We start from the raw sequence: 20,898 nt of genomic DNA, 5'->3' as shown, positions 1-20,898 counted from the left end.
TGAGTTGATGATTCGGATAACAATAGGAAACTCACTATTCAAGCTAAGATTACCAAAAGGAAATATATGAAAGAATCGAGAAAAGCAACCATATTTTTCATTACTGCAAATGCTCATCTTTGGTCCCTATCACCCCATGTCATACTCTTGACCTCTTCCTTAGTGAAGACCTGGAATGGCCCTGATACATTTGTCTTTTGCTTCCCTGAACTTCTATTATGATGTGAAATTCTAATGCCAAAGCCCCCATCAGCACCTCTGCTCAGTGGTTCGAAGTGGGTTGAATTGTAGCCGGCGGCAGGGGGTGATAAATGTAGCGTGAGCTGCCTTTCCCCCAGCAAACTGCAAATTGCCTGAGCAGTACAACCCACAAAAGGTTCCCGTGGAGTGAATTTATCTTGCATTGTCGAGTGGAAAGGGAAAGAGGAGAGACCAGGCATTCTATTTTTGCAAAGTCACATTCGATCTTGTTCAACGTGCAGTCCACACATCTTTTAAAGGGGGGCTCCAATGGAAAAGAGTACCTAGGAATGTAGAACAGATAAAGGGATTTATTTTTAACTCTGTTGGAGTTCACAACTGTGTGAGCATTTCAATTTCAAGTCACTTGCTCCTGAATAATAATAATGTGTTCTGCTGGAGTGAACATCGTATCACCCAATATTTCCAGATGGAGAAGACCAGCCATGGACCAGAGGACGCACCATCAAAGGGAAAGCTCTTTTTCCGTGATAACACGTGTTCATTGAGGAGGGGAAGCTATGCTTCTATCAGTGACCCAAGTTCTCCTCTAGCCTCGCTTCTAAGTTGGTATCCCTTCCAGAGAAAGTCCCATGAACACTTCATGGGTTTGTCAAAGCGGCTGCCATTTTGGAATTCTCCCAAGTGTTGAAAAGTAGCAAGAACCTTCATATCTGACAAGCTTCATTATAGCAGGCTTTGGAATGAGGTCTTTGGGGCAAGTCTTTCAGATATAGATCTTTCCTTGTCTCCTTGAATAACTGATAATAATAATAAATTTTTGTTTGTCTTGCAAAAGCAAGAGTAGTCATAGGACTTCATAACATTATTGTAGCCACAGGTCAGAAGATATTCTGTGACATGACTCTCTCATTTTTGTCCTATGTTTTCAATTAAATCTGGGAAGGGAGGAGTTATTTAGTTTTCCTCACTATCTAGAACGCATCCTCTTCTCAAACAGGCAGGCCTGAATCCTTTTTCTCATTTTTCCGGATCCACTTGCTCCATAAGGACTCCCCTGACAACTTCTGCCTGCAAAGATTTTTCTTCTGCCAAAGAAAGTCTGAGTATTTCTGGTCTGAACCAGAAATACTGGTTTGGTCTGAACCAGTATACAAAAATATAGAGTTTGGTCTGAATCAAACTCTCTTAGCCTTTGCTATAAACACGTGCTATCCTCCTTGTATTCTTCACAGCATTTTATACATAGTAAGTGATCAAAACCAAAATTCTCTCAGCTAAAACAGTAGTCAATCTCTGGATGGTTAAGAGCTTGGGCCCAGGAATCACAAAGCTGGGTTCAACCCCAACACGCTTAGTCACTAACCTGGGCACATTTAGTGATCCCCTCCATATTGTATTTCTTCATTGTAAGGTAGAAATCATGATTATAATATCTACCTCCATAGGGTCAGGCTCAGTGGTAAAGAATCCTACTGCCAGTGCAGGAGACATGTGTTCGATCTGAGTCAGGAAGATAACTTAGAGAAAGAAATGGCAACCCACTCCAGTATTCTTGCCTGAGAAATCCCATGGACAGAGGAGCCTGGCCTGCTACAGACCTTGGAGTTGCAAAGAGTCAGACACAACTTAGTGACTAAACAACAGCAACAGTGGGTCATTGAGAGGATTAAGTGAGGAAGTGCATTTAAAGGATTTAGCCCAGTGTTCACCAACTTCCGTAACTCTTAGTGTTAACTGCTGTTATGATCATTTATAATGCATTGGCACTCCCTTTGCTGAGCTGTGTCCTCCCACCCACAGCCCTTTTAACTGGACATTTCTATGGCACAGCAGTAATTTCACTCTAGGATTTCTTGTATCTAGTATTGGATTATGGAAAATAAAGGCAGACGTTTTCTGTTACCATGTTCTGGCACATTCGGTTAGAGGAACATCTCTGGGAAATGTTAGTAAAATGATGACATAATGAAATTCCCCAAGACAAAGTAGTGAGACAAATACCTCATCAGAACAGAAGTGATCGAGAACTCCTGAGCAGGGCTACTGGTTTCTAGCTGTTGCCCCAATGAACTAAAAAATCCATTACATAGATTATAAGGTCCACACCTATAGATTCCAGATATGTGTGAAAGAGCTGAGACAACTCGTCGGCCCAGTGAGCTACTCACAGGCGGAAGCCTTCAGGGGGATCCTGGGGCAGGCCCTGGACAGATGCTTTTCCTCTTTGTTTGGGCTAAAACAGACTAGAGTTGAACAATTCCAGGGTTAATCCGAGGATAAGTTCAGTGAGCTTTCGTACCCCAGTTCTCCATTCCAAGGACTGAACCAACCTCAGAGTGTGTAGAACCAGAGTATATACTGTGGGAAAAGTCCATGTATAAGTGGACTTGCACAGTCCAACCTGAGTTGTTCAAGGGCTGCCTGTAAACTTCTCACAATTCACTGTGGCATTCTGGGGAGACATGGGCGAAAATCCACCACTCCATGGCGCTGGGTTCCTACCTACTACTGTATTTATAGCTGTGTCCATATATCAACAGATGCCAACATTTCCCCCTGGTTACTGTAGTCTGGGAAGAAAACCCTTTTCATACATCATGGGTTTAGAAAATAATAATCCACAAAATTCTGTTTGTTTATTTTTTGAACTTCAAGTCCTAGGTCATTTCATGAAGGCCATCCAAAGTCTAAGCAGGGTGTTGTGCTGTCCAAACTCAATAAGGAGGAAGTCTGTTTATCAGTTACCCAGAACCAGCTAAAACTCTGGCTTTAAAGACCAGTTTGTCTGGCAGGGCTGTCTTCACTCTCAAGCACAAGAGATTGTTTTTATTCTGGCCTTTCAGGCCATGAAACCTGACTTGCCATCCCAGAAGACCACTTCTGACTACCTGCCCCAACACCAGCCAGTCTCACTTGCAGGGCCTGCCTCAAGGGAGGTTCCCTCTTAGGCCATGTGATCATTTTTAATTAAAGATTTCTAAAGCAATAAACAGTAACTCTAAGATCTTTACAGAAAAAGAAGGTTGAACAACAACACAGTATACAGCCCTTTGGGTATTTTGAAAATCATGCTGAGATAACAGATCATTTGCAACTTTTCAAAATGATATTTCAACCACCTTTATAATTAACAAGGTTAAAAACTAAGAAATGAAGAGTAAAATTCCAACTGAGTTAAAATGTGAGGCTGTTTCATTATTTTAGTGGTGTTTGAATTCACTGATTTCCAAACGCCTAAGATGCTTTACTAAATCAAATCCCTTTTGTTTTTAAGTTATGAATCATTGCTTTTTCTACATATAAAAAAAGTTCTGTTTGCCAATTTGCAGATGGACTAGCCCGTCTATAATGGTCCTTGCTCTATACAAAAAAGACTCCTGTGGCTCAGTCATGCCTTCCATTGTTTTTCTGGTGGCTGAGATGGAATGATTGGGAGACAGACCCTCACCTCTCGGGAACTTCCTTTTAGAGAGTAATAGACAGTGAAGCCATAGACTTATGCCTTCCCTGAGGAGGCAGACTAGAACATACCAGACTAGAACCAAGTCCACAACCATAATGACGAGTGATATCTCTAAGCAGCAGGGCTAACCACTGGCAGGGATGAACAAAACTAGACCTAGATGGGGTATGACTTCATGGCAAGAGTGTTTGCGGGACCCACCAGTGCATAACAAGTGTGTTTGTGGGACCCACCAATATGTAACAAGAACTGTTATTTCTCAGCAAGGCTTTTCCATGAGCAGTTGCAGCATGTAGGCATGCTTAAATGTTAGACATATTAGGGCACCTGGATTTAATGCTGTAGAAATGGACATAGAACATAAAACCATATAAAATATTATTCATCAACGACACAAAAGACAAATCACAAAAAAAGGAAAGAAAAATCTGAACAGCTGGTAAATATAGGAAGTCATACTTGACCTCCTTATTAATGAAACAATGCAAAATGAAACAAAAAAGCTACTTTATGTCTATTATATTGTAAATATTTGAAAATAACAATAATTATTAAAGCACCTACTATGTGTTAGGCCCCATTCTGATCAAAACTCGTAATCCTCACAATACCTTATGAATCAGATGCTAGTTTCAGTACATTTTACAGTTGAGAAAACTGAGGAAAACAGATTTTACATTTCTTAACCATAGCTAGGGCTTCCCTGGTGGCTCAGATGGGAAAGAATCTGCCTGCAATACAGGAGGTCAACGTATCATCTCTGGGTCAAGAAAATTCCCTGGAGAAAGGAATGGCAACTCACTCTAGTATTCTTCCCTGGGAAATCCCATGGAGAGAGGAGCCTGGAGGGCTACAGCCCATGGGGTTGCAAAGAGTCATACATGACTGAGCAATTAACACTAACAACCATAGCTGACATAGCAAGGAAGTGTTGGAGCCAGGACTGAATACCAAACACTGGCAAGGATGTGGGGAAACGGGATATTTACATACTGCTAATAAGGAGAGCAGCCCTGGGATTTCTTTGGAAGGAATGATGCTAAAGCTGAAACTCCAGTACTTTGGCCACCTCATGCAAAGAGTTGACTCATTAGAAAAGACTCTGATGCTGGGAGGGATTGGGGACAAGAGGAGAAGGGGACGACAGAGGATGAGATGGCTGGATGGCATCACTGACTCGATGGACATGAGTCTGAGTGAACTCCGGGAGTTGGTGATGGACAGGGAGGCCTGTTGTGCTGCGATTCATGGGGTCGCAAAGAGTCGGACACGACTGAGGGACTGATCTGATCTGATCTGATCTGAATGGAAATGAAGTTGGTGCAGACATTCTAGAACGTAATCTAGAAATGCATAGTAGAGTTAAGGATGCTTCACCCTATCACCTAGCAATTCCACTCCTAGATGTGTACCCCACAGAGACCTTCACACAGGTCCACCATGAGATACAGACATATTAGACGTTCATTGCAGCTCTGTTTGTGGGTATTCATAGCTAAGGAAATGGATATATGTAATATACTTAATATAAGTGCATAACAGAATGGTACACCTTGGTCATTACCACCATGGTAATGAGCAGGATAGATTTCAAAATATGATTTTAAGCAAACAAAAGTAAGATTTATAGCACAAAACTGTTTATGTAATCTTTTTAGTATAATCAAACAACACACTTTTAAGGCTATTGCTTGTAAATAAGCAAATGAAATTGGGTCACAATGCCAGGCAAAATTATTACCTCCAGGAAAATTTTACCCCCTAATTTCCAGATCTTCGAATATGTTAATTTACATGGCAAAAGGGACTTTACAGGTAGAAGTAGTTAGTAAGCATTTAACCTTAAAATAAGGAGATTATCCTGCATGGTTAGGGTGGGTCAATGACCCCAAAGAGCAGAAGGGAAAACGGAAGAGGAAGTTGGAGAGATTCCAATGGAAAAATTCTAAGTACAAGGAGGATTCAACACACCACTGCTAGCTCCGAAGGCCAAGGAGGCTATGAGCCAAGGAGTACAGATGGTTTCTAGATGCAGAGAATGAGCCCATCGACAGCCAGCAAAGAACTCTATGCACTCAACACCCGAATGAGCTAAAAACAGATCCCCCCTCACCTTGGAGCCCCCAGATAAGAGCCAAGACCAAGCAATACCTTGATTTCAACCACATGAAACCCTGAACAGAGAACCCAGCTGAGACTGCTGGATTTTGACCTACAGAAACTGAGATAAGAAGTTTGTGTTTACTTAAAGCGACCAAAAGGGAAAGGTGAAGGAGGAGGGGAATAAATTAAGAGTTTGGTATCAGCATATATGCCCTATATACATAAAATAGAAAATCAACAAGCACCTGCTGTATAGCATAGGGAACTCTATATGGAAAAAGAATCTGAAAAAGAAGGCGGAGAAGTATATGTGTAACTGAAACACTGTGCTGCACGCCTGAAACTGACACAGCGTTACAAACCAACTATATGCCAACACAAATTGTTTTTAATTTAAGAATAAATAAAATAAGCTTGTCTTATTTAAAACCCTATGCTTGCGTAACTTGTTAAGGCAGCAATAGAAAACTAATTCACTGAGAATATATATGAAACCCACAAGAGCTGGAGCCTGTAGAATGAAGGATAGAGACATAAAGAGGGGGGACAGAGCAGCAACAATCAAAAATCAAATGATAGAGGCTTCTTTGTGGACTGATTTTAATACTGTGCTGTGCACTGAGGATGCTGTTGGATACAATTCTGTGAACCTGAGGTCAAAAATCCCTCTGCAGAAGAAACACTTGGTAACTCTTTGTTCAGAACATTTCAAGCATAGTCTCTGTTCTAGGCGAGCCGCAATTCTGCATGGAAGAGGCAAGCTGCACAACACTGTCTGGACAGGCCTGACCTTCTCAATCTTTAGGATATAGGGGTTTGCTTCTATCAGAAGTGGTCTTACCCAACCATGTTGGGGGAAAGCCAAGGAGGCAGATCTGAGGTCTCAGGCCCATGGAGAGTTTTCCTCACTGACCTCTGCCCATCTTCTCTGGTTCTCCAGTTTCATTCTGGCTCCTTCTTTCTGCACTTTGAATTTCACATCAGCCTACCTCATTAATTCTACTACCAACTTCGTTTCTTTTTCTAGCATTACCCTCAACCATGTGCGATGTGAGAAACCCCTTTCTTGGACTTACAAATAGGCAGCCTATCTCTGCGTACAAATAAATGTGGATAATTAGACTGGGTTTTGAGTAACTTAGAGTCAAGGCCTCTGTGTGTCATGGCTTATAAAATTTAATCTGCCAGAAGCTTCTAGCAAGATATCAATTACTGTCCCTACAGTGAGAAAAGGACCTGATGTTTCTTGAACCACAGCTTTGCACACGAGCATATGAGCACACGCACACAAATATATATGCCCAGACCCACCATGGCTATCCAAAAGCCCAAAGGAGGAGAGAATTCTGTTTCGGGTTTCCAGACTTCCCAGGAGAAATCTCCTTCCCTGTCACTCGTAAGATCACTTTCCTCTGTCAGTTCCAGGAAAATACTACAAGCGCTGAGCTTTCAGTTGATTCGTGCCCCGATCCCAGGTGGAGAAAAGCTACCCCCCGCACCCGTCTGATCACATTCGTGACAGTAATTACCCAGGAATCAGACATCGAGTCATTACCAGTGAAAGAATTATTACTGGAAACAGTTAGTGTCCAATAATGAAGTTAATGGGAGGTAATATGACAGTCATTAGACTGACACGGCTCTCTTCATTGTTGAAGAAAGAGGAACAGCCATCAGAGGCTGGCAGTGGACAGGCAGGATTAATCCTGGTCAGGCAGTGTTTCCGACACATCGCCGAGACTCCGTTCTTGTGGTCTCAGGAATGGGCCGAGTTATGATTAGAGGGGTTGTATTTCTTGCTGGAAGTCAGCAAGGGTTGTTCAGAGGAGAGCTCCCCACACTTCAACAATACTGACAGTTTTGCAATTCTCTGACCACAGGATGACCTTACACAAGGCTCTGTTTTTGCCCAAGCTGTTCCCTCTGCCCACATTTCTTTCATCTATAAAATTCCTATACTTCCTTTTATGCCTAACTCAAATATTACTTCCAGAGAACCTTCGCTATAAATCTTCCAGGAGGGCCTAGCCCCCCCCGCCTCGATGTGCCCCAGTGCCTTACTGGGGGTCCGTTGGCCTCCCAGGGCCTAGCCTCCCCCGCCTCAATGTGCCCCAGTGCCTTACTGGGGTCTGTCGGCCTCCCAGCGTTGCATTCTACTGATGTGTTGACACGTCTCTGTTTCCTGTCGCGCTGAGAATGCCTCAGAGGCGAGAGCTGTGTGTTCCACGTCATCAGCACCCAGAAGATAACCTCTTGGTTCACCAACATCTGATGAAAGAAGAAAGGGAGGAAGATGGGAGAATGGAATGAAGGGAGGAAAGAAAGGAAGCGGGGAGGGAGGGCTGGTAGAAGAAGACGGGAGAGAGGAAAGAAGCAGCTTTCTAATTCAAACTCTACAATGTAACCGGCAACAAACCATATAATCCACCTAGTCCCAAATGTCTTCATAGACGAGATGCGGGGATCTTCCTTACTGCTTCTGACTTCGTGGGCTGGGAGGTAGATAAAGGAGATAAAGTGGATATAAGACAGCACTTTGGGCTAAGATGAAAGCATTATAAGTACAAAGGATTTTTATCTCCATGCTGCCCTGGATAGACAGCACATCTTTTTGGTCTCGGATAAAAATATCCTTCGGTGTGATTCCACACCTCCCTGTGTGCACCTGTGTACACGCATTGATGGTGCTGAGAACAAACAAATCCAGTTTGACTCAGCAGAAAGAGCCAGAGCTGTGTGAGTAACCGATGATACTCTGGTGCCTGCAGAGTTTTCTTTCCCTTTGGCTTCATTCACTGTGGTTGGCACAAACTGAATATCTTTAAGGAAAAACTTAAAATTAATGGTTAAAAAAACACTTTTGATAAGACAGAGAAGAAGAGAAAAATAATGAAGGGTAGTCATTCTTCCCCTTCACTAGTGCTGCTCTTGGAGGGACATGCACCTCCCCGACCACCATGAAGTAAAGCCTCACTTTCCGGACCGTCCACTGTGCCCTGGGAATTGAAGCCAAGGAGTTTCCCTGGAAGGAGCCTGGAGGAAGGAGCCTCCAACGAGGGGCCTGAGTGGAGGAATCAGGGATGGAGAGCTTCCTGTCCTCTGGACCCCACCTCTTCCCCTCTTCTAACTGCCAGGCCAGAGAGAGGATGAAAAGAGATACACACTGAACTGGCAGAGCTAAGAATGCACCACACCATGGAATTTGAAAAGGAGAGACTAAGGTCCTTCTTGAACATCAGCAGAGCTTACATATTAGAGCCTTTGGGGAAAAAAAAATAGGATCAATAGGATGTGTGTGTGTGCATGTATGCACACATGCGTATATATACACACATATATACATATATATAAGAGCGACTTTAAGGAACTGGCTTCCATAACTACGGAGACTGAGACACCCCAATATCTCCAGTTGGCGAGCTGAACACCTAGAATAGCGGGTGTAGGATGACAGTGTAGTTCCAGTCTAGGTCTGAAGTCCTGAGAACCAGGAGAACTCACGGTATAAACTCCAATTCAAAACCCAGCTAGCTCAAGACCCAGGAAGAGCCAGTGTTTCAGTTTGAGTCTGAAAGCTAAAAAGACCAATGTCCCAGCTCCTCGTCAGGAGAAATTCCCTCCTAGTCAGTCTTCTTATTCTATGCAGGAGTTCAGCTGAGAGGAGGAAGCCCACCCAACCTTAGGGAAGGCAAACTGCGTTATTAAGTATACCAACTCAAATGTAAATTTCATCCATAAACACCCTCACAGACATGCACAATAAATACCAAACGTCTGCACAGCCCATGGTCCAATCAACTTGATGAACAAAATTAACATCGCAGGCTACAGCTCTCTCCTTCTAGCCCCCCTACCAATGGAGTATATCATGAGTGGGCATCCCAAGACCCGGAGGTGTAGAACTCTCCTAGCTACAGTGCTCATAGCATCTCCTCTAGAACGTCACTAAGGGTGCAAGCCTACCCCTCAGTAAACCCTTGTTGATGCCGCAGTGCTATATGGATTCTCTCTTCAATGGGTATGCCCTTTGAAAGTAGGGGCCGTGTCTCTTTCATCTTTATATTGTCCCATTTCTCTTTATGCCTTTCAGAGCACCCAGAAAGAGGCTGACACACAAGAGGCGCTGTTTTTAAACCTAACGTTCATTCTCCTTTTCATGACCCCAGCACTACAACCAAGCTACCCCTAGCTGTTTCTCAGGCACTTCTCTTACTTTCATGTCTTGCTTTTCCCCTAGTTCTTCCCTGGGCATTGAATGTCCTCCTCAGTTCTTTTCTTTCAAAAACCAGCCAAAATGCCACCTGCTGATTATGTGCGTGTGTGTGTGTGTGTGTGTGTGCACGCTCAGTTGCTCAGTCGTGTCCAACTCTGCGACCCCCTGGACTGGAGCCCACCAGGTTCCTCAGCCCATGACATTTTCCAGGCAAGAATACCGAAGCAGTTTGCCATTTTCTAGTCCAGCGGATCTTCCCGACCCAGGGATTGAAACCCTGTCGCCTTCATTTCCTGAGTTTGCAGGCAGATTCTTTACCACTGAGCCACCTGGAAAGCCCACCTGGTAGCTATAATGATGTCTATTTAAGTTCATCCTGTGAGCCACCAGCCCAATGGTAGTGATAGTTAATTTTAGGTGTCAGCTTGACTGAGCAAAGGGATGCCTGGATAGTGGGTAAAACATTATCTCTGGGTGTGACCCTGAAGGTGTTTTCAGACGAGATTAGCATTTGAATCAGTAGACTGAATGAAAATCGATCTCACCGGTGTGGGTGAGCATCATCCGATTTGTCGAGGACACAATAGAACAAAAAAGCAGAGAAACGATGAATACTCTCTGCTTGGGTCGGAACAGCCATCTTTTCCTGCCACTGGACATCGGAGCTCCTGGTTCTCCGGGCCTTTACACTCAGACTGAGACTTCCACTGTGGACCCTCCTGCTCAGGCCTTCAGTCTTCGACTGGAACGACACCCCTGGCTCTTTTGGGCCTCCAGCTTGCAGACAGCAGACGGTGGAACTTCTGAGCTTCCCTGATCATGTGATCCAGCCCCTCACACTACCTCTTGCTACATAGCTGTCTATGTACATCCTCTTGGTTCTGTTTCTTGAGCACCCTGATTAACACAGTGGTACAATAGGATGCCATCAAACTGTAGTGGCAGCCTCACTATTGAGGATTAGAGGTGCCCTGGATGAGATTTAGTCTCTCACACTGGGCTGTGTGAGCTAGATTGCAATCCTGAAGACTTTGTATTCCTCTCTGCCTGTTTAGTCTATTAGTCTTAGGTATACAAATGTTGGAGAAGACTCTTGAGAGTCCCTTGGACTTCAAGGAGATCCGACCAATCCATCCTAAAGGAAATCAGTCTTGAGTATTCATTGGAAGGACTGATGTTGAAGCTGAAGCTCCAATACTTTGGCCACCTGATATGAAGAACTGACTCATTTGAAAAGACCCTGATGCTGGGAAAGATTGAAGGCAGGAGGAGAAGGGGACGACAGAGGATGAGATGGTTGGATGGCATCACTGACTCAATGGACATGAGTTTGAGTAAACTCCAGGAGTTGATGATGAACAGGGAAGCCTGGCGTGCTGCGGTCCATGGGGTTGTAAAGAGTTGAACATGACTGAGCAACTGAACTGAACTGATACAAATGTCCTTCTATTCTCCCTGGGTTCCAAGTATACCAGGACCTAGAGCCTCCCCTTGAATGCCACCTTCAACCAATCTGTGTGGATATAGACCAGGTAAGACCAGGGGTCAGAGCGGGAAGCAGAAACCTATTCCCTTGACACCAACATAAAGCCTCTAAAAGAAGAAAACAAAAGCAAATACACCCTGTTTCTCATCTATTTCAGCTCTAGACAGGGGATTCTTAAATTATATCACTGTAAGCTTCACAAGACTGATTAGGTCAAGGCCAGCGATGGGCCCTGCATCTTCAAATTTCACAGGGCTAAGACAGTTCTACAAAGTAGTGGCATGGACCTGGTCCAGCCCTGGCGATAGACAGTCTTTAAGTGCATGGGTGAATAGATGATGATGTTAACTTTCCAGAGGCCTAGAGACTCTAGGGCATAGGTGTATGAGCTATGGCAATGGAAGTGCCTAGTTTTGGAACAGTGTTAATGGCCCTAATGTGAATAGTATCTTGTTCAGTCCTCATCTCTGCAAAATTGCAGAAGATAACCTTAAGTAACTGCCTTTCATACCAAACCATTTACCAACACGACTTTATTAGCAGCCACAGATGTGACTCTAGGCAATAGCTTCCTCCTTGAGGGTGACTGGTACTTGTGACCCCAGGTCTGACTATGCTGCCTGCTCAGGCCGTTGAATAGGAAATTGGAACTGGCCTGAGACAGCTCGTTGGCAATGACTCGAGTATTAATTGTAAATAATTTGGAAAATGTCTTGGTGACTGTGCATGCATTGAGTGGAACCAATTAAACTGGGGAAGCCAGGCGCTTAAGAGACCAGGCTACTGCTTTGCAGAGGGCTCAATTGAGAAAGGACCTGGGATCTGCACAGCCAGTACCTGCATGAGCAAGCAGCCTTTCCCTGAGGCTGCCTGGAGCTGAGCTAGTAACAGAGGCTGAGAGAAGAAGAAAGCCCCCATCATTTTTGCAAAATTAAGCACAGTTCTAAGAGTATTAAGGCTATTGCTAACTACTATCTGACATTAATATACAGAGGCTGATAATGGGAAAGGGTTGATGATCTCTTGGACTAAATCAGCACATATTTAAGCAAGACACTTAAAGTAAAGGCAATTAGCAAATCAGGTCAAAAGCAGAGGTCTCCAGTCTAAGCCATGCTGGAATTTGTCAGCCTAGTTTAGGATCTACTAGGTTCCCTAGTGGAGAAAGCAGGTGTTGAATAGGTAAACTCCCCTGCAATGCTATTACCAATGTAGTAATCTTACTACATTTACTCTTGACTTCCCCACATCTCCAAACCTCTAGGAGACTATGTTTTAACTGAATTCCTACTTCCTATACATTTTACGGCATAGTTTTGGTATACATAAACTTGCATCATGTTTTGACATTTGTTTTATCTCTGTAGCTCATACGTCTTCGGTTTTTTTTTCTAGTTGTCTTTCTAGTTTTTGTTTCCCATAATAAGGATCTGCAGACATTTTCTCAAACAGGCCAGTTAGTAAATATTTTAGACTTGGCAGATCATATGATTTCTGTGGCAGCTACTCAGCTCTGCCATCGTAGCATAAAAGCAGCCATAGACAATACATCAACAAAATAAACATGGCCTGGTTTCAGTTAATCTTTATTTATAAAAAGAGGTGGGTGCAGACTTGGCTTGTAGGCGGTAGTATGCCAATCTCTGTCCTGTGGGAACTGAATGAGAAAGAAGATTCCCCTGACAGTTAAGCCTGTACGACCGCTGTGGACTTTCACATGAAGGAACACGTTCCCTGCCACGATGAGAATTCAAGCAGAGATAGACAGCCACTCGAACTCTAACCATAAAGACAAAGCTGGCCCCGAGCAGTTCTGTTACAACTGAAGTCCGCTCAAATCACTTCGGTGCTCAGAACCACGACTCACTTAGAGGAAAAGATAAGAAGGGTCAACACCATCTATACCGTCCCATCAACTCTCTGATGTCATTTCCTCTGCTCTCCCCGCTTATTCTTCCAGCCACTGGCCTCTGATTCTTCCGGGAAGCAGGAAGGCTTCTGCTTAGGATCTTCACACTTGTAGCCCCCTCTTCCTGGAATGTTCTTTATCCAAAAATTTACATAGCTCACTTGCTCACTTCCTTCAGATCTTTACTCACAGGCAACCTCTCAGTAAAGTCTCCACTGGCATGTTACCTGGCATCTCATACCTCCTCTTCTGCTTAGCGCTTACCACTCCCAAGCACTACATATGCAAGCACTTACTTGGTATCTATTGCTGCGTCCTGCACACTCTAAAACACAGGCTTCTCAAGGGCAGTTAGCTTTGCTTACTGGGTGAGCAAATGCATCCCCATGGCCCAGAACACTGTTCAGAATATAATCAATAAATATTTGTTAAATGAACGCATCCTGGCTCATAACCCTAAGAAGTTCCTCAATAAATGGAGGCATTCTCAATTAAATGGGGTTTCTCTTTTGTCCAAGTATACATCTCTTTACTCACTTTCCACCACCCTCAGCCTCTACCTGCCTGGGAAAGATTAAAAGTTGCTATAGAATGAATGTAAAGGAAAAACACTGAGGCAATATAAACTTTGAAAGGCAAAATGTAGATTGCTGGGGCTCTACAAGAGCTGGCAAGCCAGTCATTGTCTTGAGGAAGGAGGGTCCATGGCATCTCTGTATCCCCCCAGCACACCAGAGGGTCTCATTGATCAGTAGAGGCGTTTTCCCTAGGTGTGGGGGCCTGTTCTGGGAAGGAGAAGCAATGGCAGATGAGGAGGAAGAAAAGTCCAAGACCCCTCCCCGGGGGCCTCCTGGGGACGGTGGGAAGGGAGCGGGTGGGGCATGGAGAACCGCACCGACACCTCACAACCGCTCTCTGAAGAGCCATTCATCCTGATACTTTTGGGGACTCTTGGAAGAATCTCACTAACAGGCAGCCTCCCATCAATCTGGGCCTTTTTGTTGTCTTTCGTCATGTTCAACTCTTTGTGACCCTATAGACTGAAGCCCTCCAGGCTCCTCTGTCCATGGGATTTCCCAAGCAAGAATGCTGGACTGGGTTGCTATTTCCTTCTCCAAGGGATCTTCTAGACCCATAGATCGAACCAACATCTCCTGCATTAGCATGCATATTCTTTATCACTGAGCCACCACAGAAGTCCAGCTCGGGCCTGAGCAGAGAGAATTCCTGGAGTATGGTCAGGCAGAGGGCAGCCTTGATGATTAGGTCGACAGAACCGGCACATGTTCCTGGGTGGTCTGGTTGCTGAGTTGAGAGTCACTGGGTCCATCAGGGTATTACAACATGACCCCACAGTGGGCCTTGGCAGTGAACCTTCTGTCCAGCAGGCCAGCTAGAGACACAGCACGGAGCTCAGCGGCACCACGCCGGTGGGAGCTCTGTTCGAAGTGGCGGCTAGGCCACGACAAATGACTCCCCGGGGCATCAGCACCCACTTCAGCATCGGAAGCAGATGAGGGATGCTAACCCGGTGACTCGGCAGATAGAAGGGCTGGCAGCCAGCACCGGCAGGAGGAGCTCGCAGGAGGGCGGGGGAACCATTCCTCCCTGCTGTGGACCTCAGTTAGATCCTGTCTGTCTTGTTTCTGCTTCTTGAGCACATGGAAAAAAATAGCATTCACTAGCCTCCCTTGCAGTTAGGCTGAAACACTGTTGACGAGGTTCTGGTAAATGGAATGCACATGGTATCAATGTCTACCATGCAGAATCCCTTTATATATTCTCTTCCCCAGAAAAGCACTGCAGTCATTGAGAAATTGAGAGAGAGATTGACAGAGAGAGAGAGAGAGATGTCTTGAAGATAAAAATAGATGAAAGGAGCCTGGATTCTTAGGTCATCACTTAGAAAAAAGCCACACTCCCTACATGGCACCATGACATGAAAGAGAAGTAAGCCTTTTTTCATGTTATGCCACTGAGATTTTAGAGGGATGTTTGTTATAGAAGTTAGCATTATTTATTCTGACTAATACATATACCCAATGCTAAACCACCCACCCCTTCCTGTATGGCCAAAGGCCAAAGAAAGAGATTCTATGAGATATCACACATTTTTTTTTCCCCTTAGAGAGAGATAGAACATTACCTCAAGACATTATTTAACTTTTTAACTTTTAAAATTGACTAAGGTTATATTAGACTGGACATTGCATTAATTTATTCTCCTACTAAGTGGACGCTCAAGAGAAAGACCAAGTTAATTATGGACAAAAGTAAAATTTCAGACTTTATTCTTTTGCACATTTGCATTAGGCTGGAAGTTAAATTTGCGATCCCATTACGAACAATTTGGGAGAACGGTTTTAACAATAATTCTAAGATTCTAATTCTAGCTTCTGCAATTCCAGTAAGTGAAAGTAAGACTTGGGGACGAGGCGCTCAGAGGAAGAAGTGCATAAAGGCTTCCCAACGAGGCTTGCAGTTCAGTCAACACATGTCTTGACTTTTTCTCAGCCTCCTGTGAACCTGTGACCTTGAGAAAGTCACTAATGAATTTGAGCCCCATTTTCCTCACCTTAAATGGAGGGATACTACCTTTGCTGCAATGACTAGGTCCCGTAGAGCCTACAGATCACTTAGTCCAGTGCCTGACACTGCATACTTGCTGTGTGATGATTAGCAGCTGAAACAATCAGTAAAATCAACACAGAGGGAAGTCTGAGAGAACACATCAAGGGTGGAGTTGAAAGGAAACGTCTATAAGGTCATCTCTACCTCTTGAAAGGATGTTGTATTTTTCAACACTTGAGAAGAAAATTCTCTCCTCTCTAGTCTACCTGCCTTTTTCTGTCTCTGTCTCTCTGTCTCTATCTTCCTTTCTCTCACACAGAAATACACACTTGCTCCCCTTATAACAATTTTATTTGGATTCAAATGTGCAATTGAAATATTCTGTACAAATAACTGGCCCCAAGTTGGAATGCCACAAAGTCGCAATTCGACATGCTGCCTCTTTCCAAATAGCCATTTGGGACAGTTCGCAATACCCCAGGGGGATTCCTTCTTTAATAGAAAACAGGTCTATTTCCCCCAAGGCGGAATGTGACCCCACCTCACCCCTGAAGAGACTGCTATCACTAAAGACTTATATGCAGAGCCTGGATGACCACTCATGCAGGATGTTGGGAGAGGGAAAATCATACATTTTTCCTGACTGCCTTTGATCTGCCCAGCTGTGAGAATGACCTCTTGCTTCCTGCAGACCCAGCACTACTAGTCTCTGAAACAGAGAGCCACTCTGGAATTCTGTAGGCGCCCACTCCTTATGTAAATGGTGTCTGCTGTGTCTGTGTAGACTTTGCTGCCGAGGATCCCCTGGGCACTGGGCTGTAGCCTTCAGACTGCCCCTACTAAGTGCAGACACCACCAAAGTGCCCTTGTCACTGTTTCTTTATGTCATTTCCAACTTCCCCTCGAAGCTCAGTTCTTAGCCCAGCTTCCCAAATATTCTAACCCCTTAGTTTAGCAGTTTCCCTAGAGATAGACTTAACTTTTCACCCCCAATAGGAACTTGGATAGATCTTGAAAACAATGTAAATACCTCAAATACAAAAAAATATTGCCTTAGGCCATTGTACCACTGCATGTCCCCATGTTTGGAGTTGAATCCAGCCTAGATCCACCCAGCGTTCTGATTCTTCTACGTCCTGGCCTGTGGTCTCTGCTCCCATCCTTTCCTGACAAGACCAACAGCATGCTCCTCCACTGCGAGCAGAGGGCTGTTGAGCAGCTGAACATGCAAGACATCGTGCAAACACTTTCATCAATGAGTTGGGGCTTCTCAATCTGTTTGAGTGTATTGCACCCTTTTCAATATCTAAAATTAACATCCACACGATAGTGCTTGAGTATTCTGCTGATTAAAAAATACAGAGTGACAAGAAGTTACTATGAATTGTATTATGTCTTTAAATGATTTTTACTTTATTAATCCCAATAGCATTGGACTTCCCAGGTGGCCCAGATGGCAAAGAATCTGTCTGCGATGTAGGAGATCTGAGTTTGACCCCTGGGTTGGGAAGATGCACTGGAGAAGAAAATGGCTACCCACTCTAGCATTCTCGCCTGGGAAATCCCATGGACAGAGGAGCCTAGTGGGCTACAGTCTATAGGGTCACAAAAGAGTTGAACATGACTTAGCAACTAAACAGCAACAGATAAACAATTCTTAGCATACTGAATCTAGATTAATCTTTGCCTCCACCATGTTGCCACAGCTCGCAGTAGATTCTTTACTTCTAAGGTGGCTTCCCTGTTGGCTCAGATGGTAAAGAGTCTGCCTGCAATGTGGGAGATCTAGGTTTGATGCCTGGGTTGGGAAGATCCCCTGGAGGAGGTCATGGCAACCCACCCCAGTATTCTTGCCTGGAGAATTCCCATGGACAAAGGAGCCTGGCGGGCTATGGTCCATTAGGGTTGCAAAGAGTCAGGCACACCTGAGTGACTGAGCACAGCACAGCAAGGTGGGGAATCAGATGCATGGCGATCTTCAAATTTTCTTTCAACCATCTTACACTTGACATCTGACAATTCCCTGCATATTCCCAAGTGTAAACAGTTTCCTCCTCGCCAATTCACTTTGCCCTTTTCTCTCTCTTTCCTTGGGAAACCATGTAAAAATGCCAGCAAGTGTGGCATTAAAGCAGAGATCACCTAAATTACAGTAATTTAATCTATAGAAAATAACGGATTTATTATTTACAAGTATTGGCATTTTCATTATTATTTCAAAGGAATTTTATACTTCTCAAGTGATTGCAGCACACCAGGATACCGTGACAATAGATCAGAAACCACTGGATAGATAGTTTTATGTAGTTTAAAACAGTATAAAAGATAAAGATCAGGTGCTACTTTTGCCAGGCAGTTTATGTACATTGCCTCAGTTAGTCACTGAGGTAAGGAGCTTTTCCCAGAAAGGAAATTGGGACAGAGGAACGCTAACTATCCAGCTTCAAATTTTAGGGTTTGTAAGTGGTTTAAAACTCAGTTTTGTTACCAAAACCCTTGCAGTTCACCATGTTTCTTGATTATCTGTTTTTCTAGAGCAGTCCTAAAGGAAATGGAATTTTGACCACTGCTGAATTACTTTATTTTTGCCACTGCTCTCATTATCAAAATAGAAGGCTCGGTGAGGTCAGCTATAAAGATTTTGCCACTGGTGAGAGTTTTTAAGAAACAGATTTGGGTTCCAACTGGGCCACTCAGGAGGTCCATGTGTTTCTCTGCTTGTTTATTTCAATAACTTCAATGCAGTAGATGTACCGATTAAGATCTTAGACTCCAGAGTCAGACTGCCTGAATTCAAGTCCTGACATCACCTCAAATTAACCGAGAAGACCTTGGCATGCCTGTGCGTTCAGTCGCTCGGTTGTGTCCGAATCTTTGAAATCCTTTGGGCGGTAGCCTGCCAAGCTCCTCTGTCCATGGAATTTTTCAAGCAAGAATACTAGAGTGGGTGTTCATTTCTTCCTCCAGGGGATTTTCTCAACCCAGAGATCAAACTCTGGTCTCCTGCATTGCAAGCAGATTCTTTACTGTCTGAGCCACCAAGGAAGCCCTTGTATTGGATAACATGTGGCAGGAATTACAAACGAGGACTCATCAAATGCTGGATACAGGGCTGGCTGTCCAGTAGGCATGAATGATTCCACCTCAAGTAACTTAGAGGCTCCTAAAGGAGATATGACACACCAATGAATGTTCAATAGTTTATTGGTTTAACGTTTGGTATGATGAATATGAGAAGGAATACCCCAGATGGAAAAGCAATTTAAGCTAAGACAGTGAATAAAAGAAAGAAAAGAGTGGGTTATGTTTGGGTGGACAGTGAATCTCTTCACAAAGTTGTCAGGATTTCTAAAGTTCTGGTAGAAATTCAAGTGGGAAGGCAGAAGTAAGGAGAGTTTGGTTCCATACCAAATTACAGAAAGGAGCACAGAGACATGTCCTCCGATTTGCTGAATCTGTCAATCACACATCCAATAACAATTAATCACACATCCAATAACTGTAGGTCCCTTGAATCAGAGGCTCCAGACCCCTGTCATTTCCCCACGAGCATCATTCGGGTTACACCAGGAATCACCAGGAATCAGGATTTCCAACCGTGAAGAGGTTGGCCCATCAGTCATTCACAGCAGTTAGAACTCAGCGTGTCCATTTCCTAAGGCTGCTATAACAAAGTACCACAAACGGGGTGGCTTAGAAAAACATTAAAGTCTTCTCTCACAGCTCTAGAGGACTGATGCTGGAGATCAAGGTGTCACTAGGGCCGGCTCCCCCGCAAAGGCTCTAAAGAAGAATCCATCCTTGTCCCTTCGATCTCCCGGTGACTCCAGGTGGCTCCAGGCTCCCGGCAACGTCTCTCCAATCTCTGCCTCTGTCTTCACACAGCAATCTTCCTTCCGTCTCAGGGCCTGCTCCTCTTCTTATGAGGACACAGCCGCCGGATTTAGGGGCTACCCCTAAATCCAAGATGATTTCATCCACAAAGGCCCCATTTGCCAATCAGTGAGATTCTAAGGTCCCAGGTAGACGTGAAGATTTAGAGAACACCATCCAACCCACTACAGCAGCCATCAGGCTAAACACGAAAGAGCCACACATCAGCAGCCGTCTCTGCAACCACGTCCTTGACGCCAGGCGTAACCGCTGACAGCCCGCAGAATCCTCTCACCCCGGGTTCCGTTCTGCCAGCTTCGCCCCCTCTCACCGGGAGTCAGGTGGTTGCATTCCAAAGGTCGCACGTGGAAGGGAGACTAAAATTTAGTTTGGACAGATGCTGCGCCGGGCAGCAGTCTGAGGCAACAGCTTGCACTTCCCGTCTTCCCAAAGGGCCGTCCTCCACTTGCGGTAAACACTCCGAGGGAACCGGGAGCTAGGGAACCGTGACCTCCCATTAGATGCGCTGGCTGGGAAACGTGACACGCGGCGATAGGAGCAGGGGACGGAGGGGCGCGCGCCTCGGGGGCGCCAGGCTCGGCTCTCATCAGCCCGGAGGACACAGGCAAAAGAAGCGCGGAGGAAACGAATCTTTTCCACTGGTGCCTGAGCGATGGTGCTGACCGAGGAGCAGGTGGGCGGGCTGGCTCAGGAGAGGGCTGGTTCTTCGATCGATAACACACACTTAGGGATTTCGTTTTTCAAGTGTTGAAACAGGACATTTTAAATCGCGTTCTGGATAAGTAAGACTCCCCTGAAAACAAAGGCCAACTGTTGTGTGTATTCGCCTGGGCATTCAGGACAGCACAGGTTCTATGGGGTTTTTCAATACCCAGAGGGGTGTCTCATCCTCAGAAGGCTAAGCATTTAAAATTTCTCAAGGGAGCTTCTGCTCCAGATATAACATTAGTGATTAGGGAGGAGAGGTTGAATAAACTCTTCACTTTTGACTGATTTAAATTTAAGGCCAGACATCAAAGAACTGAAGTCCCCTCCTCTGCTTCACCACAGATTTT

At 44.6% G+C, this 20,898-nt stretch overlaps 1 long non-coding RNA gene across 1 annotated transcript in view; it reads right to left on the bottom strand.

Moving 5' to 3' along the window:
* The window catches only part of LOC147356090 (uncharacterized), a 77,412-nt gene that overhangs the window by 7,756 nt on the left and 48,758 nt on the right, over nt 1-20,898 (bottom strand). The window contains exon 2 of the long non-coding RNA XR_015142606.1: nt 7,894-8,038. This is a non-coding gene — a long non-coding RNA (uncharacterized LOC147356090). The remainder of the gene's footprint in view (nt 1-7,893; nt 8,039-20,898) is intronic.

This window comes from Bos grunniens, chromosome 16 (genome assembly GCF_055505025.1).
Source record: "Bos grunniens cultivar Pamir isolate PY7600 chromosome 16, Bosgru_T2T1.0, whole genome shotgun sequence".
Lineage (NCBI taxonomy): Eukaryota > Metazoa > Chordata > Mammalia > Artiodactyla > Bovidae > Bos > Bos grunniens.
Note: the sequence above shows the minus strand (reverse complement) of the source record. Positions and strands in the feature narration are given on the sequence as shown.